The 17,522-nt window shown below is 40.5% G+C and overlaps 1 protein-coding gene and 1 long non-coding RNA gene across 4 annotated transcripts in view; both read right to left on the bottom strand.

Moving 5' to 3' along the window:
• Positions 1 to 17,522, bottom strand: part of JMJD1C (jumonji domain containing 1C) — a 322,463-nt gene that overhangs the window by 154,631 nt on the left and 150,310 nt on the right. The window lies entirely within an intron of this gene.
• LOC122461151 lies at positions 1,653 to 15,675 on the bottom strand. The gene is made up of 3 exons (XR_006282920.1): positions 15,664 to 15,675; positions 4,982 to 4,986; positions 1,653 to 1,834 (listed from the first exon to the last, which is right to left on the bottom strand). It is a non-coding gene; the product is annotated as an uncharacterized LOC122461151 (long non-coding RNA).

The following is a 17,522-nucleotide window of genomic DNA, read 5'->3' on the forward strand; positions in this document are numbered from 1 at the left end:
ATGCCCCGATGTGCAGAGAGCCATAATTATACCAGTATATTTTCTTAAGACTTACTGCTAACTTTTTCCACCCCACCCACCTATACCCCCCAAAAATATTTCTGGATTTTTTTTTTTGGAACATCAGAATCAGGAAGTCTGTCAACTAATCCATGCTCTCACTGGACAACTGAGGTGCTAAAGGAGCACTTAGGAAGACAAGGCAGTAGCAGAGAGGTTAAACGGATTCTTTGCATCCTCTTCACTACAGAGGATGTGAGGGAGATTCCCACACCTGAAATATTCTTTTTAGATGACAATTATGAGGGACTGTCCCAGATTGAGGTGTCACTAGAGATGGTTTTATAACAAATTGATAAAGTCATCAGTAATAAGTCACCAGAACAGGATGGTATTCACCCAAGAGTTCTGAAGGAACTCCAATATAAGATTGCAGAACTGCTAATTGTGGTAGGTAACCTACCCCTTAAATCAGCCTCTGTACCTGATGACTGGGAGATAGATAATATAATGCCAATTTTTAAGAAAACTCCATAGGCGATCCTAGCAATTATAGGCCGCTAAGCTTAACTTCTGTACTAGGCAAATTTGTTGAAACTATCAGACACAGGAATGAACATGGGATGTCAGAGAAGAGTCAACACTGCCTTTGTAACGGGTAATCATATCTCACCGATCTACTAGAAGCCTATGAGGCGGGTCAACAAATGTGTGGACAAGGGTGATCCAGTTGATATAGTATACATGGATTTTCACAAAGCTTTTGACAAGTTCCCTCACTAAAGGCTCTTAAGCAAAGTAAGCAGTCATGGGGTAAGATGGAAAGTCCTCTCATGGATCAGTAACTGCTTAAAAGATAGGAAACAAAGGGTAAGACTAAATGGTCAGTTTCACACTGGACAGAGATAAACAGCAGGGTCCCCCAAGGATCTGTACTAGGACCAATGTTGTTCATCATATTAATAAATGATTTGGAAAAAGACGTAAACAGTGAGGCGGCAAAGTTTGCAGATGATACAAAATTACTCAAGGTAGTTAAGTCCAAAGCTGACTGGGAAGTTACAAAGGGATCTCACAGAACTGGGTGACTTGGCAACAAAATGGCAGATGAAATTCAATGAAATTTTTTTTTCAAAATGATGGTGTCTAAATTAGCTGTTACCACTCAAAAAAAATAAAGTCTTGGTGTCATTGTCGATAGTTCTCTGAAGGTATGTACTCATTTTACAGCAACAGTCAAAAAAAGCTAACAATGTTAGGAACCATTAAGAAAAGGAAAGAAAATAAGATAGAAAATATCATAATGCCACTATATAAATCCACGGTTTACCCACCCACCTTGAATACCGTGTGTAGTTCTGGTTGCTCCGTCTTTTAGAATTGAAAAAAGTACAGAGAAGGGCAACAAAAAAATTATTAGGGGTATGGAACAGCTTCCATATGAGGAGAGATTAAAAGGACTGGAATTGTTCATCTTAGAAAAAATGATTAGCGGATGCCATGGAGAATGTGAAAAAGGAAGAGTTATTTATCCCTTCACATAACACAAGGACAAGGGATTGCCCAATTAAATGACAGGCAGCAGGTTTAAAAGAAACAAGAGAAAGTACTTGTTTCCACAATGCACAGTCAATCTGTGGAACTCATTGTGAGGGCCACACGCATAATTGGGTTCAAAAAAGATTTAGGTAAGTTCATGGAAGATGGGTCCATCAATAGCTATTAGCCAAGTTGGTCAGGGACGCAACCCCATGCTCTTGGTGTCCCTAACCCTCTGACTGCCAGTAGCTGGGACTGAAGGAAACGGGATGGATCACTCGATAATTGCCCTGTTCTGTTCATTCCCTCTGAAGCATCTGGCATGAGCCACTAGTGGAAGACAGGATTTTGGGCTAGCTGGACCATTGGTTTGCCCCAGCATGGCCATTTTTATTATCTTAACTTTGTTTTGCCTTTTGAATGAGATACTCATTACAAAATTCAGCTTTGGTGGGTAGGCCAGAGCTGTTGTATTCTTTTCCTGCTGCCATGGAGTCTTCTGTTAGAGTGGCGTAGTGCTGACAGTTCACATCTTTCAGAGCTATAATTTTAGGCTGCGTGCAGAATCAGGCAGGCATGCCAGCCTTAGCTACCCTTGAGTCACATTTCAAGCTTCACACTGCAACTCTGAGATCTTAAAACTTAATTTAAAAAGATTAAAGCAAAGATTCTGCCCTCATCACAAGACTTCAGAAGAGGAGCCCATAGGCATGAGTCTATTGTGCCTATGCCTTAATACAGCCTTGATCTAGCATGCACACACACAGTGAGGCAGTAAGTTTGGATGAAGAGTTTCAACTCCACTAAATTTCCCAACATGTGACCCCCAACACAAGAAGAATACTCTAACTCACAAAAGGACCTTGGGGTAGGTCTGTAAGAAATGTTTGCTAAATCAGGAGCCTGAAGATGCATTGATAGGCGTTATATAAAAACAAAACATTTTGTGCAGTGTGTTTGCCCAATGTGCTCAAGAAGTTTCAAGCAGCTGCCATGCGCAATTGATCAGATGACTCCTTTTTCATGTCAGAAGCTGCAAGAGTCTGTTGATTAGTCTGCAACACAATGACTAATCTGTTTGGCTACAGTGAAAGAGAAATGCTGTAGCTCTGCTTAGGACAGTTTCTGCTAAGAAGCTAAGAGAGTATCATACCTCTGTTGTGCCCTACGATGAAGAATGGTATTTATCTCATCCATAACATCCTCAAAGTCCCAACCAGTGAAAGCAGATTCTGGGTAGTGAACAACTTTGATTCTTCATTGTCTATACTTATTTTCAGAATCAAGTAAGTATAAGATGCTGTGAAGAATTTCCAGTCTATTTCTCAAGTAAGGCTTCTAAAATTTAGATGGGATTGGATTACTTATATAGTGTAAAAAGAAAAGGAGTACTTGGGGCACCTTAGAGACTAACAAATTTATTTGAGCATAAGCTTTCGTGAGCTACAGTTCACTTCATCGGATGCATTCCTATAATTTTACTTGGTAGGAAGGTTTCTGTGGGTTAGTATGTTGTTCAGAGGTGTGTTGGAAATATTCCTTGAGTCGGAGACGTCGAAAATAGGAATCTAGGATGCATCCAATGAAGTGAGCTTTAGCTCACAAAAGCTTATGCTCAAATAAATTTGTTAGTCTCTAAGGTGCCACAAGTACTCCTTTTCTTTTTGCGAATACAGACTAACACAGCTGCTACTCTGAAACCTGTTATGTAGTGTAAGAACTATGTCTGGTGACTGCATAGTTTTCCTGCTTGAATTTCAGCCAGCATCCATCATTAAGGATCTATCAGCACTTGGGAGTACTGAGTTATAACATGCAAATTGGACCCATATCACCATCTGAGAACATCCTGCGGGGAGATACTAATTAGAAGAGTTTGTCAACGCCTCACTTTGGGAGGGCCAGACACCAGTATTTTCTTAAAGAATAGATTGTGAAAGCCTTTGCTCAGGAAACCATCTCTTGGTGCTGAGAGCATCGTAGTATTGTACGGTCCTGAATTACCCATTTTAATGCAAGATTTTTAAGAAGGTGGTGTTAAGGCAACTCAGGCAACACTTGGAGTTACGAAATTTCCTGATTCCCTGTCATACTTATGTTAGGTATGGTACTGGTTCAGCAACTGCAGTCATTTTGTTGGTTAATCTCCTTTGGTGTTTTGCCAGTTCTATCTTTATCATCTGCCTCTGCAACCCTTGATTACATGGTATCGTTCATATGCATGATGATATTAATTAGGACACACAAAGTTGTTCCTGAGTGGCTCCACTTTAATACTATCCTCAGGGCCTCTTGAAGAGAAACTATTGTACCTCTATTTCAAGCGCTCTTTCATGTGGAGTGCCACAAGTTTCTTCTTCATCACCCCTCCTCTTCAATAAGCACACGAGGCTAATAGTGACGATACTGAGGCAATGCAACCTGCAGTGTGCTTTTACCTCTAAATGTCGTAAAACACACTTTTGGATGGTGGAGTTGGTAGGCTTCCCTCAGCATCCAGTAAGGATTAAAATTTGAACGACAGCTAGCTGGGGGAAGCTCAGCCTTTATAAGACAAAGGTCTTGTTGACTGACTTTGAGAAAAAGCCAGCAGAATTGGTGGAAGCAACAATTCAGACTCAAACCTCTAATGGAACAAGAAAAAAAGTGGAGTGAATTAACTTGCCAGCTACTAAAGCCATACAGTATTGAGACTGTAATGGCAAACTTTTGATATCATAAATCTCATGAATCTTCAGACTTATCTACATGTCCTTGGAGTCCATACTAATTTGATGTGAATTGTGCTGGTGCTCTAACTTCCCTATATAGACCATGCTAGCGTGCACTGATGCACTCTTGTTTAAAACACGACTACATCACTGCACACTAAGGGCATGGCTACACTTGCAGTTGTAGATGTACAGTGCTGTGAGTTTAATCAGCCCTCTGAGAGCACAGTAGGGAAAGCGCTGCTGTGTGTTCACACTGTCAGCTGTAAGCACACTGGTGTGGCCACATTTGTGGCACCTGCAGCGGCATAGGGAGCAGTGCATTATGGGCAGCTATCCCACACAAAGCACCTCTTCCCATTCTTGCACTGTGGCTTCTGGGAAAGGGGCGGGGACATGCAGTGCATTCTGGGTCCTTTCCCGATGCCCCGTGATGCATCGTTTCGCATCCCAGCGCTTCCATCCACTTTTGGCGCCATCTTTCAACATTTTTTGTACTGCGCGCTCTGTCTTCCCTTTTGGTCTGTGGGAATGGATACCAAACTGCTGACGAATATGCTGATGGGTCTCGCCAGCATGTCATGAATTGCAGTCGAGTCACTCCTTAACCTACAAAGTGACAGTGAGGAGTCCGACAATGTCGACTCGCATAACGCGTATGACACAAGATGGCTTGTGGCATTCACTGACATGCTCACCACAATGGAATGCCGCTTTTGGGCTCAGGAAACAAGCACTGAGGTGGGATCACATCATCATGCAAGTCTGGGATGAAGAACAGTGGCTGCAGAACTTTCGGATGAGAAAAGCCACTTTCATGGGACTGTGTGCTGAGGTCACTCCTACCATGAAAAATGGAAAGTCGACTGTTGGAATCGCGTTGATGCAAGTTTGCAGGGCCATTAATCGCATCCTGCTCAGAAGAACCGTCACTCTGGGTAACGTGCACGACATTGTGGCTGGCTTTGCACAAATGGGTTTCCCTAACTGTGGAGGGGCGATAGATGAGACGCATATTCCAATTCTGGCACCAGCCCATCCAGCCTCCGAGTACATAAATTGGAAGGGGTATTTCTCTATGGTTCTCCAGGCACTTGTGGATCACCCTGGGTGTTTCATTGACATTAATGCAGGCTGGTCTGGAAAGGTGCATGACGCATGCATCTTTTGGAACACAGGCCTGTTCAGGATCTTCCCAGACCAGAAAATCACCGTAGGGGAAGTCGAAATGCCCATTGTGATCCTTGGAGACCCCGCTTACCCTTTAATGCCATGGCTCATGAAACCCTACAAAGGGAACCTTGATAGCAGCAAGGAGCAGCTCAATAACAGGCTGAGTCAGTGCCAAATGACTGTGGAGTGTGCTTTTGGCCATTTAAAGGGCCGCTGGAGCTCCCTGTATGGGAAGCTGGACCTGGCCAATGACAACATCCCCACGGTTATATCTGCACGCTGTACACTCCATAACATTTGTGACGGGAAGGGTGAAAGATTCACTCAGGCATGGACCTCGGAGGTTCAACACCTAGAGGCTGAATTTGAACAGCCAGAGAGCAGGGCTATTAGAGCACGGCATTGCAAGGATTAGGGATTCCTTGAGAGAGCAATTTAGACTGAAAGCCACCACTAATGTTTGGTGCCCTGCATGGGAGTGAAGTGCAGTGGTTCCAATGTTAGTGGGAATCTGTGTTTGCTACGTATGATGCACTGACTTGTAGGGCCTGTTGCTTTCCTGGGCTACAGTATCTTTTACTTAATGCAATAATAAAGAATGTTTTCAAAGCCAAAAAATTCATTTACTGAAAAGAAACAACTGCTTGGGAAACAGAAAGGTCATGACACATCTGTGCTGTGTGGGACAACGGAAGCAGGTAGGGTGGGGAGGGGAACGGGACAATTACAGATTTGCATATGTCCTGTTATCATACTCCGCCTTCCTGTCTGGAGTACTGTGCAATGAGTGCTGTACTTCAGACTGGCTAAAATGCATTGTGATGGGGGTTGAGTGCAGTGGGTAAGGGTCGTAGTTTGCAGGGCTGGGCGGTGAAACCACAGGTGTTAGAAGCAGCTGGTGACGATAAGAATCCGGATGTTGGGGTAAGTGGTTTGGCGGTGATATGGGGGCACAAGGGAAAGAGCTTTTGGACAAGGACTGCTGCGGGGGAGGGCGGCATGGAAGTGTTCTGCCTGCATTGCTATGAGCACCTGTATGGAGTCCGCTTGGCACTCCAAGATGCTTAGCAGCTGCTTCGTGCTTTGGTGCTGGCAATCAGCATTCTGCTGGCGGACCCTCCTTTCACTCTCCCATCACTCCTGCACTTTTTGATTTTCATTAATGGACTGCTGCATCACTTTATGCAGCATGTCTTCTTTGCTTTTTCGAGTACGTTTCCTGATTCTTTGGAGTCTTTCAGCAGTTGATAACAAGGACGGCTGGGATATTAAGGTTGTATATATAAAGCCAAAATGCAACACTTAACAGAGGCAGCATTGTTCACACTAGACAGAGCAATGATTTGGCCATACTTAAAGACAAGCACAATGTACACAATAGCAGAAATTACCCATCCCAAAGTAAGGGCACATAACCCACAGTAGCCTCAAAATGGGAGTAACTCAGGAGCAAGCTTGTTTCACAGCTGTACTGTCCTCGGGGGTTGTGCGTCTTGTGGAGAGCCAACAGATGCAGAGGGCCCCTATACTGAACACTGTCCCCAAATTTTCCACAGGATGAGTTCGTCCTGGAAGATATCTTGCTGTTGAGGATGACCTGAAAAGCAAGGGATGGTCGTCTACTACAATGTGCCTTCCGCCCTGACCCATATGCAGCTTGCCTATGTGCAGCAATGGTCTCCCAGCCCATCACAGCACAGTGCCGCGGACATGTTAGCCTTACTGGGACAAGGAGCACAGTAGCTCTGCCAAGGAACTTGCGCAAGCAGATTACCCAGCTTCTGCATGAGACCTTTCAAGAGATCACTGCAGCCGATTACCACGATGTGAGAGAGCACATCAACGCCTTATTCCGCATCTAGGCATGCATGCAGCCCGAACGCTCCTCCCCTCAAGAGCCCGCACTGAACAACTTCCTTCCCAAAATAAAATCCGCTTACTAGGCACCTCCTCTGCTCTTTGTTCTTCCCCAAGCACCATCTGCTGCGATTGGCTACCTTCCTCCTGGCTTGAAAACAGCTCCTGGCTAAATGCATCTAGGGATGCCGGCTGTCCCCCTCCTCGTCAGCTCCCGCATGCCTGCTTTCCTCCTCCTGCCTTGTTGAACTGGACTCTGAAGTGTCCATGGTGGTCTTCAGAGTGGAGATGGAGTTGCCCCCCAAGTATTGCGTCCAGCTCTTTGTAGAAACGGCAGGTCACAGGGGCAGTGGCGGTTTGCCTCCCGCGCTTTGTCCCTGCACTGCACTGCATCCCAATCATGGCCTTTTTCCATCATGTCCCTTGATATATGCCCAAAAGTATCATAATTCTGATGGCTGCAGCACATCTCGGACTGGACAGCTTCCTCCCCCAAAACACTGATGAGGTCCAGCACCTCACTATTGCTCCATACTGGGGATTGCCTGGTGCATGGAGGCACTGTCACCTGGAAAGATGTGCTGAAAGCACTCCACACCTTGCTGAGCAAACAGAAAGGGGATTTTCAAAATTCCAAGAGAATTTGAAGGGCGGATCTGACAGTTGGTCACTGGAGGGCAGGGCAGTAGAGTTCAAAGTGATGACCAGAGTGGCTAGAACAGGCATTGTGGGACACTGCTAGAGGCCAATTAGAGCGCATTAATAGACCAGGGTGTCCGCACTGGCGCCACAGCACAGCAAGCGTTATGCTTTTTGTGGAAGTGGATTACCAGGAGCACTCCAACCACGGAGTCCGGGAACTCTATGTGCCTTGCCAGTGTGTACATGTCAGAGGTTAGGGCACTCGGGGCCGCTTTAATGCGCTCTAACTTGCAAGTGTAGCCAAGCCCTAAGAAACATTTAGTGCGCCCTAGCAGGGCACAGTGTGGAGGCAAAGGCTAAATACTTATTGTGACTGGTAGACCAATAGACTTCTCTTTAAATAAATATTAGGGCTGTCGATTAATCGCCGTTAACTCACACGATTAACTCAAAAAAATTAATCGCGATTAAAAAATTAATTGTGATTAATTGCACTGTTAAACAATAGAATATCAACTGAAACTAAATATTTTTTATGCTTTTCTACATTTTCAAATATTTTGATTTCTACTGCAACGCAGAATACAAAGCGTACAGTGCTCACTTTATATTTTTATTACAAATATCTGCATTGTAAAAATGATAAACAAAAGAAATAGTATTTTTCAATTTACCTCATATAAGTCCTGTAGTACAATCACTGTATCGTGAAAGTGCAACTTACAAATGTAGATTTTTGTTATATAACTGCACTCAAAAACAAAAATGCAAAACTTTAGAGCCTACAAGTCCACTCAGTCCTACTTCTTGTTCAGTCAATTGCTAAGACAAATACGTTTGTTTATATTTACGGGAGATATTACTGCCTGCTTCTTATTTACAATGTCACCTGAAAGCAAGAGCAGGTGTTCACGTGGCACTTTTGTAGCCGATGTTGCAAGGTATTTACATGCCAGATATGCTGAACATTCGTATGCCCCTTCATGCTCTGGCCACCATTCCAGAGGACATGCTTCCATGCTGTTGATACTCATTAAAAAAGTAATGCATTAAATTATATTTGTGACTGATCTTCTTGGGGGAGAATTGTATGTCTCCTGCTCTGTTTTACCCACATTCTGCCATATATTTCATGTTATAGCAGTCTCAGATGATGACCCAGCACATGTTCGTTTTAAGACTACTTTCACTGCAGATTTGACAAAACACAAAGAAGATACCAATGTGAGATGTCTAAAAATAGCTACAGCACTAGACCCAATGTTTAAGAATCTGAAGTGCCTTCCAAAAATCTAAGAGGGATGAGGTGCAGCGCATGCTTTCAGAGATCTTAAAAGAGCAACACTCCCATGTGGAAACTACAGAACCCGAGCCACCAAAAAAGAAAACCAACCTTCTGCTCTTGGCATCTGACTCAGGTGATAAAAATGAACATGCGTTGGTCCACTCTGCTCTGGATCGTTATTGAGCAGAACTCATCGTAAGCATGGATGCTCTGGAATAGTGATTGAAGCATGAAGGGACATATGAATCTTTAGCGCATCTGACAGCCCTAATAGTCTTTATTCAGTTTGTGACAAGTGGTCATCATGTCTTTATCCAAGAGGAGAAAGGTAGATCAAGAGTGTCATGCGTTTCAAGAGAAAAGAAGAATTTCTCATTTCTTTTTGGACATGAATGGAAAGCCCAGGTGGCTTGACCTGAAGAAACAGATAGCTGTGGTAAAAGAAAACTACATTTGAAGACACTACTGAAACAAACTATCCTGAGAAATACGGTAAGTACATAGGAAAGTTATGTGAAGGTAAAACTCTGAATTAGCACATTCTTTGAGAAAGCAGCAATGCTTATTAATGCTCCACTTTTAAGTGATGTTGCTGTTAAGGCAATCTATGTGGTTGCCCATGAAACAGCTAATCCATGTAATCCATTTTCTGAGGCAGAATTTTTGAGAAGCTGTATACTAAAAGCTACAGAAATAGCATGTCCAAATAAGCAACAAACTTTTGCAAATATCACCCTTTCAAGAAACACAACTGCTGAGAGAATCAATGATTTAGTTGAGAATATGAACAGTCAAATCAGGTCAAAGTTAAATCCTTTACTGCTTTTTCATTTGCAACTGAAGAAAGCACAGATTTAAGTGACATTTCTCAGCTTGCAGTATTCATTAGCGGAGTTGATAAGAAAAGGTGTATAGCAAAGGAGCTCTTAGAACTGGTGCTGATGAGACACAAGAGCAAAAAATTTGATGGAAGCTCTGAATAAATTGGCTATGGGCTGGAAAAGAGCCGAGAGTTTGGCCCCATAGGAACAAGAGGCGAAATTGCAAACCATCAATCATAACCAGCAGTTTAGCTATTTTACATCAAAAAAGTTCTCTGTAGTAGAACTCTGAAAGTGAATATTCTTATATATATGGTTGTTAAAACTGTAAATTATTGGAACTAGTGGTCTCAACCATGAGCAATTCATCCAGCTGTTGGAAGAATGTGACATTCATTGTAGACTTCTGTATCACACTGAAATTCAGTGAGTAAGTCAGGGGTCAGAATTGAAACACTTTTTTAATTGAGTAGTGAGATCCAGCTTTTCATGGATCAGAAAAGGGAAGTCACTGAATTACAGGACAATGAATGGCTTCAAGACCATGCTTTCATGGCACATGTTACAGAGTATCTGAACTCACTCAACACAAGAATGTATAGATGCAACCAAGTCGTGATTGAATACTATGACAACATTTGTGCCTTTGCAATTAAGCTTCAGCTGTGGGAGAAGCAACTTTCCCAGTGTAACTTGGCACATTTTCCCATCCTGAAATCACTATGTGACACTACTGGGACTCGACGTGATGAAATCACAGAAAGGTATGCGGGCAAAATTGATGAATTGAGAAAAGAATTTCAAGAAAGATTCTCTGATTTCAGAAATCACGTAGAAGAGTTTCCAGTTTTCAGCACACCATTTTCCGTAAATGTGCATGATGTACCAGAGGAGCACCAAATGAAACTTACTGAACTACAATCCAACATTCTGTTGAAGGGCAAGTTATCTGACATTGGTGTTCCCAAGTTTTATCAGTATCTGTGATCAACTTATCCCAAACTGAAGTTCGTTGCATTAATTACTCTTCCCATGTTTAGGAGCACACACTTGTGTGAACAAATATTCTCCATCATAAATATCAACAGATCTAAATTACATTCTCAACTAAGGGACAGCCATTTGAACTTGATACTCAAGACAGCCTCAGCCCAGTCATTTGCTCCAAATGCTGACACACTGGTTCAAGCTAAGAGATGCCAGATATTAGAGAGCAGGAGTAGCAGCAAATCACTAAAATCGAAAATAAATGTAATTATCAACATGGTTTACATTTATTTCTATTTTAACAACTTTTGCTGAATATGGCCTGCATAAAGTGGCAGAGTATCGGATGAGGCCCTCCATATCAAATGAGTTTTATACCTCTTCCTCTAAAGCAGGAATCAGCAACCTTTCAGAAGTGGTATGCCGAGTCTTCATTTATTTACTCTAATTTAAGGTTTTGCGGGCCAGTAATACATTTTAATGTTTTTAGAAGGTCTCTTTCTATAAGTCCATAATATATATATAAAACTAAACTCTTGTTGTGTGTAAAGTAAATAAGGTTTTTAAAATGTTTAAGAAACTTCATTTAAAATTAAATTAAAATGCAGAGTCCCCCAGACTGGTGGTCAGGACCCGGGCAGCATGAGTGCCACTGAAAATCAGCTCATGTGCCACCTTCGGCACGCATGCCATAGGTTGCCTACCCCTGCTCTAAAGAATATACAAAGCTATGTTCCTATTGGTTGCTACCACCCAACCAGTGGCAGCCAATATTCAGAAATATCAGGACATAATTATTGAGTTAATCAAATAGGGCATATGGTAAATATCATTCTTCCAAATTGAGCATTTCAGCATTCTTTGAAGTAAACCAACATGCAGCTTGACATTTTTCATAGACGATTGGTGGTCTTCTTATTATTAGAAGCAAATGTAAAAAAACAAAACAGGTATTTTTTTAATGCAAGGTCTTCACATATTTGTCATTTGTCATCAACTCAGACAACTTGATAAATGGGTGCTGGATTGGAAAATGATGTTACAGATAGTGTGATTAGGGGGTAATGGCTGATCTATTAGACTAATGTTCTTTGAATAATATGTATAAATGTTTCAATGGGACTTGATAGAGTCAACTGTTGCGTTAAGTGTGTGTGTGTGCATGCTCTGTGGGACAAAATGCAAGCCAAACTATGTAAAGGTGGTGGTGGTGGGGGGGGGTTGTTCCACTTCAAATTACTGAAGGAAAGAAGAACAAAATCAAAATGTTTAATGTTAAGATTGACTCAATATTACAAAATCAAAGAAATATTAAGTTGATGTCTGAACTCTTATTATTCCAGTGTATTGCAACAAGCTTGTATCTTTGTAAATAGTACAAAACAAGTTAGGAGTATTACCTTTGAATTCTCTTGGTGGTGTCAGTAGTTAAAATTAAAAGCAGACTGTTTTTCAGTTACCACTGCTTGTACTGTGCGTTTAAAGAGACAGTGAGCTTGAAAAAAATCACTTTCCATCTGAAAGTTTTATAACTAATCTTATAACAAGTAACATCTTAGATTGCTATAAATGAAAGATTAGAGAAAAAAATAACTTTTTCAGTTTGTGTACTTAGTGCTTTTGACAGAAATGTGTGTATAGTAAGTTCCCTTGTTTTGTCGATAGTCAGTTTTACCTTCTGCCTCACACAAAAGTTTGAAGACAACACTCTCAATCACTGTCCTGGATCATGTTCACATGAAGATGCTTCCTCAGGCTGTAGTAGAGGATGTTTACCAATTAGAACAGCAAGGAAACTGAAATGGAAAAGGCAGCAGGAAATAGTGTGCACAAAGGAAGGGAATGGGGGAAGCAGGTTTGAATTTGCCCTTCGGGGATGCCCAAAATACCTTTCTAAACATTAGCTGAAAGAGCAAAAAAATCCCTCTTAAATTTAAAAGAAAATTAAGAAAAAACTATGACATACCATTTTTAAGATACCCTGTCAGAAAATAGTGTTCTGAAAGGTGACAGTATCCCATAGGGCAACTATCCTTATGTCATCTATTATAAGAAAGACCCTTTTAGAAGGGAAATAAAGTACACTTATTTCAGGTTATTGCACGTCTAGAAGTGATTAGTTTTATTTAAGTAAGCAGGTAAATTTTCTATGCTTTTGATCAATACAAAAATTCTCATTTTTCAAAAAGTTAATATTCTATCTATATGAATATTTTGGTTATAATGACCAAGCCAAAGATTTAGTAGCATTTTACAGACATGAACAATTCAATCTGAATTTGATGTAGTTTAACATGCACCCTATTAAGTAATCAGAAACACAAATTCTAATATGGAAGAAAAAGGCCAAGACACCTTTAGTAATCCATCCTTTTTAACCAGAAAGTAAAATTCCAGGTGATAGAAAGTTAAACAGATATGATTTATACAACGTCATGAACGACCCATACTTCTAAAAAGATAAGCTTTAAAGTAAAGAAAAACATTTACAAATGTTTTCATACAAAAAATGAAAAAAACCCAACTCTAAAAAGAAATGCACAGTGTGACACTGTAGGGGACATACACTCTATATCCTTACAACACTAATGCTGAAGAAAATCACATAACTTTCGATTAAAGCAGTTTTAACATACAGCATACAAGGAAGTTTACTGTCTGCTATCTCCAATGTAAAGCAAAATAGGTAAATGCAGTCTGAATATATTACAATACACTTGCAAATAAATGTTACTCAAAAACACCAGGACAGTCAACAAATGCTAGCATGGCAATGAAGAACCACATTTCAATATATTCAGCATTAGATTGATATCAAACTATTTTGATAAACTGTAAACAGATAAAATGGATTACATAAAAACAAAAACAGAGGTTTGAAGCAGGATGGATTGTTGTGTTTCAGCCTATACAAGTGTTTTTACCAAACTTCCTATATTAAAACAAATTGAAGAAGATTTATAAACATTTCAAGATACTAAATTTGCCAGTTTAAAATAAATATATAACATACAATGCTGTCACTGAAGAGTGCTGAATTCCCACAGGGTAGTCTCCGGTGTTGAACAAGAACTTTGTTTTCCACTTTTCTTCTATGGCTTATAATTGTTTTAGAATGGTTATATTTTACTCCTGGGGGAATTCTGCACCACTGCACAATGCAGAATTTTGCAGAAATTAATGTTGCATGCACAGAATTTCCTTTCCCCCACAAAAACGTGCAGAGAAACAGGAACTTGGTTGTCATAGGCGTTTCTTTAACTCTATTCCTGGAGGAATTTGTGTGTGTCTGTATTGTTACAGACATACTTGCTGACAGGTATTTTGAAATAAATTACCAAAATAATTGAAACTGGCATGATTATGCTGTGTTATTTTGACAAATAAAATTTGCTCCATTTAAAAATACTGTGCTCACATTTTTTAACTTTTTGATGCAGAATGCCTTCATGAGTAATATTTGAAGTATGCCCTGTGGATTTATGGATATAATAAACATTTCCCTGGGCACCTCCCAGCACTAATTAGGATCCTGGAGAAATGGATGGGAGATAGAAGAAAAGCACCGACTGATAATTTTTTAAATGGGGATTTAAAGTGAGGATTGTTTAAAGGCTATGGAGGCAGTAAATTCTGTGATCTGAAACCAATGGACTCCAGGTATGATCCAAGGGAAGATGAACTCTTAGTGAAGGGGATAATGGTAACTTAAAACTTGTGGGTAGCTGATATTTTGATTTTGAAAGTGGACTGCAAAAGTATTAAACAGGAATACTGGTATACATGCAAGGCACATTACATAACTATTCATAGTATTAACTTATGTTAAAAGAATATTAAGGTTGAACAGCCAAGTATTGCAAAGTTAGTAAGCGTCATTATTATGGCTCTCTGTGCAAACTTAATTCAGCCTCTTTGTGCATATGTATTATGACACAGTCTTCAATTGCATGATCACATTTTTTTCACAAGACTCTGTCTCATTCAGTAACCAGGATGTATTGTGCTCAGTGAATATTATTTTTATCATCATTCAATGAGTGACCCTAAGGCCTCATTTACCACACACAATACAAACCCTGCACTGAATACAGAATCATTAATTGCCTCATGGGCTTTTCTATACCATAGTATCAAAGTGCTTCACAAATAATAATGAATTTATCTTCAGAATGCTTCAAGGTAAAATGGAATTATCCTCCTCTTTTTACAAATGGAAAAGTAGGAGACAGAGATTAAGGTCAAAATTGCCAAAATCTGTTCACTAATTTTGGTTGCCCAACTTGAGATGCCTAGAGCCTGATTTTACAAAGCACTTACTATTTTTACAAGAATCCCAACAAGCCTTTACTAATTGCTTTTCTCTGCAGCTGCTCAAATTTTTCCAACAGTAGCATCTGCATGAAATACACATGATTCTGAACACTCACTACTGCTCCCAGGGTTCTAAGTAATAGCAGTGAAAGTGATCAGAATCTATGTTTGATTAGTTTCACATTGTTGCTGAATTCTTAGTATTATTACAGAGCATAGCACCCCTAGGTACTGTATAAACAGAACAAAAAGACAGCATGTGAGAAACACTAGAGCTGGTTTCAGACACAGGTAACATTATGCCAGCTTATACATTTGAAGTTATTTCCAGAACATTAAGAATGAGAATTTTGGTTTTTAAAAGACAACTTAAGTTTTACAGATACGGAATGCTTACGCTCCACTTTTACTAGGGAAATCTTCCCATCTGCAAGTGAGTTTTTCAAAATCCTAGCTATATTTTGCTAGCTAGAACATGAGCTTCCCCCTCCACACAAACACACAGAACCTTCTGGGTTTCTAACTATTAATCTCTTGCTTTTGAAATAAGCAATTATACTGGAATTAATATTTTTCCAATTACTTCCCATTTAATCACAAATTTCTCAAGACCAAAAAATAAAGATTATGTGCTTAAATAACATGCCATCCTGTAGACTAATAACCAGTGAGGAAGTCACTGAAGTGATTCATATTACCCTCAGGTAACCTTCAGACTTTTCTGACACTAAAGGGCTACAGCAGAAAGCATTAGCTGCTGACTCAAGCAGATGTGATAGGCATGCTTCCATTCTCCCCTCAGCATGCCGTACTCTCTCTGGTACCATTAAATCTGATTCATCTTCATCACTCTGCTAGAATCAAAAGAATGGATCAACCTAAGACATTCAGCATGGCTTCCAAGCCTGTACTACTTTGAATACAAAGTGCAAATAAGCTCTAACACAATTCTACATATAGCTACTTGCTTTTCAACCCTAATAAGAGTTTTGCAAATTTAAATTTTTCATGCACTCATATACTGTGAGCATGTACACAACTTTCAGGTCATAAAAGTGAATATCCTGACACTAAACAGCAAGGCAAATATTAGTGTATTACGTTAAGAGCTTATTACTAGGACACAGTGGTGAAATTTCTGCACTTTCTGGCACACAGGAGTTAAAATCATTCACATGTAAAGAGAAACTTAAGGTTTTATAAAAGCTAGCTATTCATTCTGACCAGAAAAGGAGACACAACCTCATAGTAGATAGGCCAAATGCAGCACAGCTGCCCAAGAGCTTCTGAGTGATGCCATCAGGAAGTACAGCACTAGGCAATTTCAAGCTTGACAGTAACATTAGGGAGGAAACAAATTTGGCTAGTAGCAACATATTCTTGCCAACACACACTCACCCAACAGGATGAGGTTCTGCGAACACACACAGTGCTGAAGAGTCCTTTACCCTGCAAAAAGCTGGAAACAGTTGAGCTGTATGTGTTAATTTCCTTTACTGGCAACTTACAAGGGTACACTTAAGCTCTAAATAGCTTCTAACTGATTAAACTGCATTTGCTTCATCTTTCAAGAGAATGCTCTGCACGGGGACAAGCCCAAAATGCAAATACTTCCCCAACTTACTGGGGTTCTATGGGGAAGCCACATTTTGTCCCTGATAATCGGTTTCTGTGGCTTGGACAGTCAGTCTGGATGCTAAGTTGCTTCTTTTCTGTGGTGTAAAACGGGTAAATGGAGAGCCAATCAGAAGGAATTAGCGTTGATATTCAGAATTTAAGAGGTTATCTTCTTTAGAAAGGACAGTTATCCCCTTCTCCTCCCCCATAATTTGAAGACATGAAAATAAATGTTAAGGTTTACATGAAGGAGTCTAGATTTGGGGCTTGACAAGGAAAGGTTACTTACCTTTCACTAACTTGAGTTCTTCAGGATGTTTTGTCCCTATAGGTGATTCACTGCAACATGTGCACACACTTGCGAGTGCTTGACAGGAAATTTGAATTAGCAGTGTTGCAGGTCTGCGCCTGAGCACTCTGTGCTCCAAAGTGAGAGCATACAGGAAGGGAAGGACCCACTGCCAATCCAGTTCCTTCACAACTACAAAGTCTGACTCCACAGCAAAGAGAAAGGAGGGAGGGAGGTGGTGCACCCATAGGAACAAAACGTATCAATGAACTCAAGTTACTGAAAGT

The sequence above is a fragment of the Dermochelys coriacea genome, chromosome 7, assembly GCF_009764565.3.
Source record: "Dermochelys coriacea isolate rDerCor1 chromosome 7, rDerCor1.pri.v4, whole genome shotgun sequence".
NCBI lineage: Eukaryota > Metazoa > Chordata > Testudines > Dermochelyidae > Dermochelys > Dermochelys coriacea.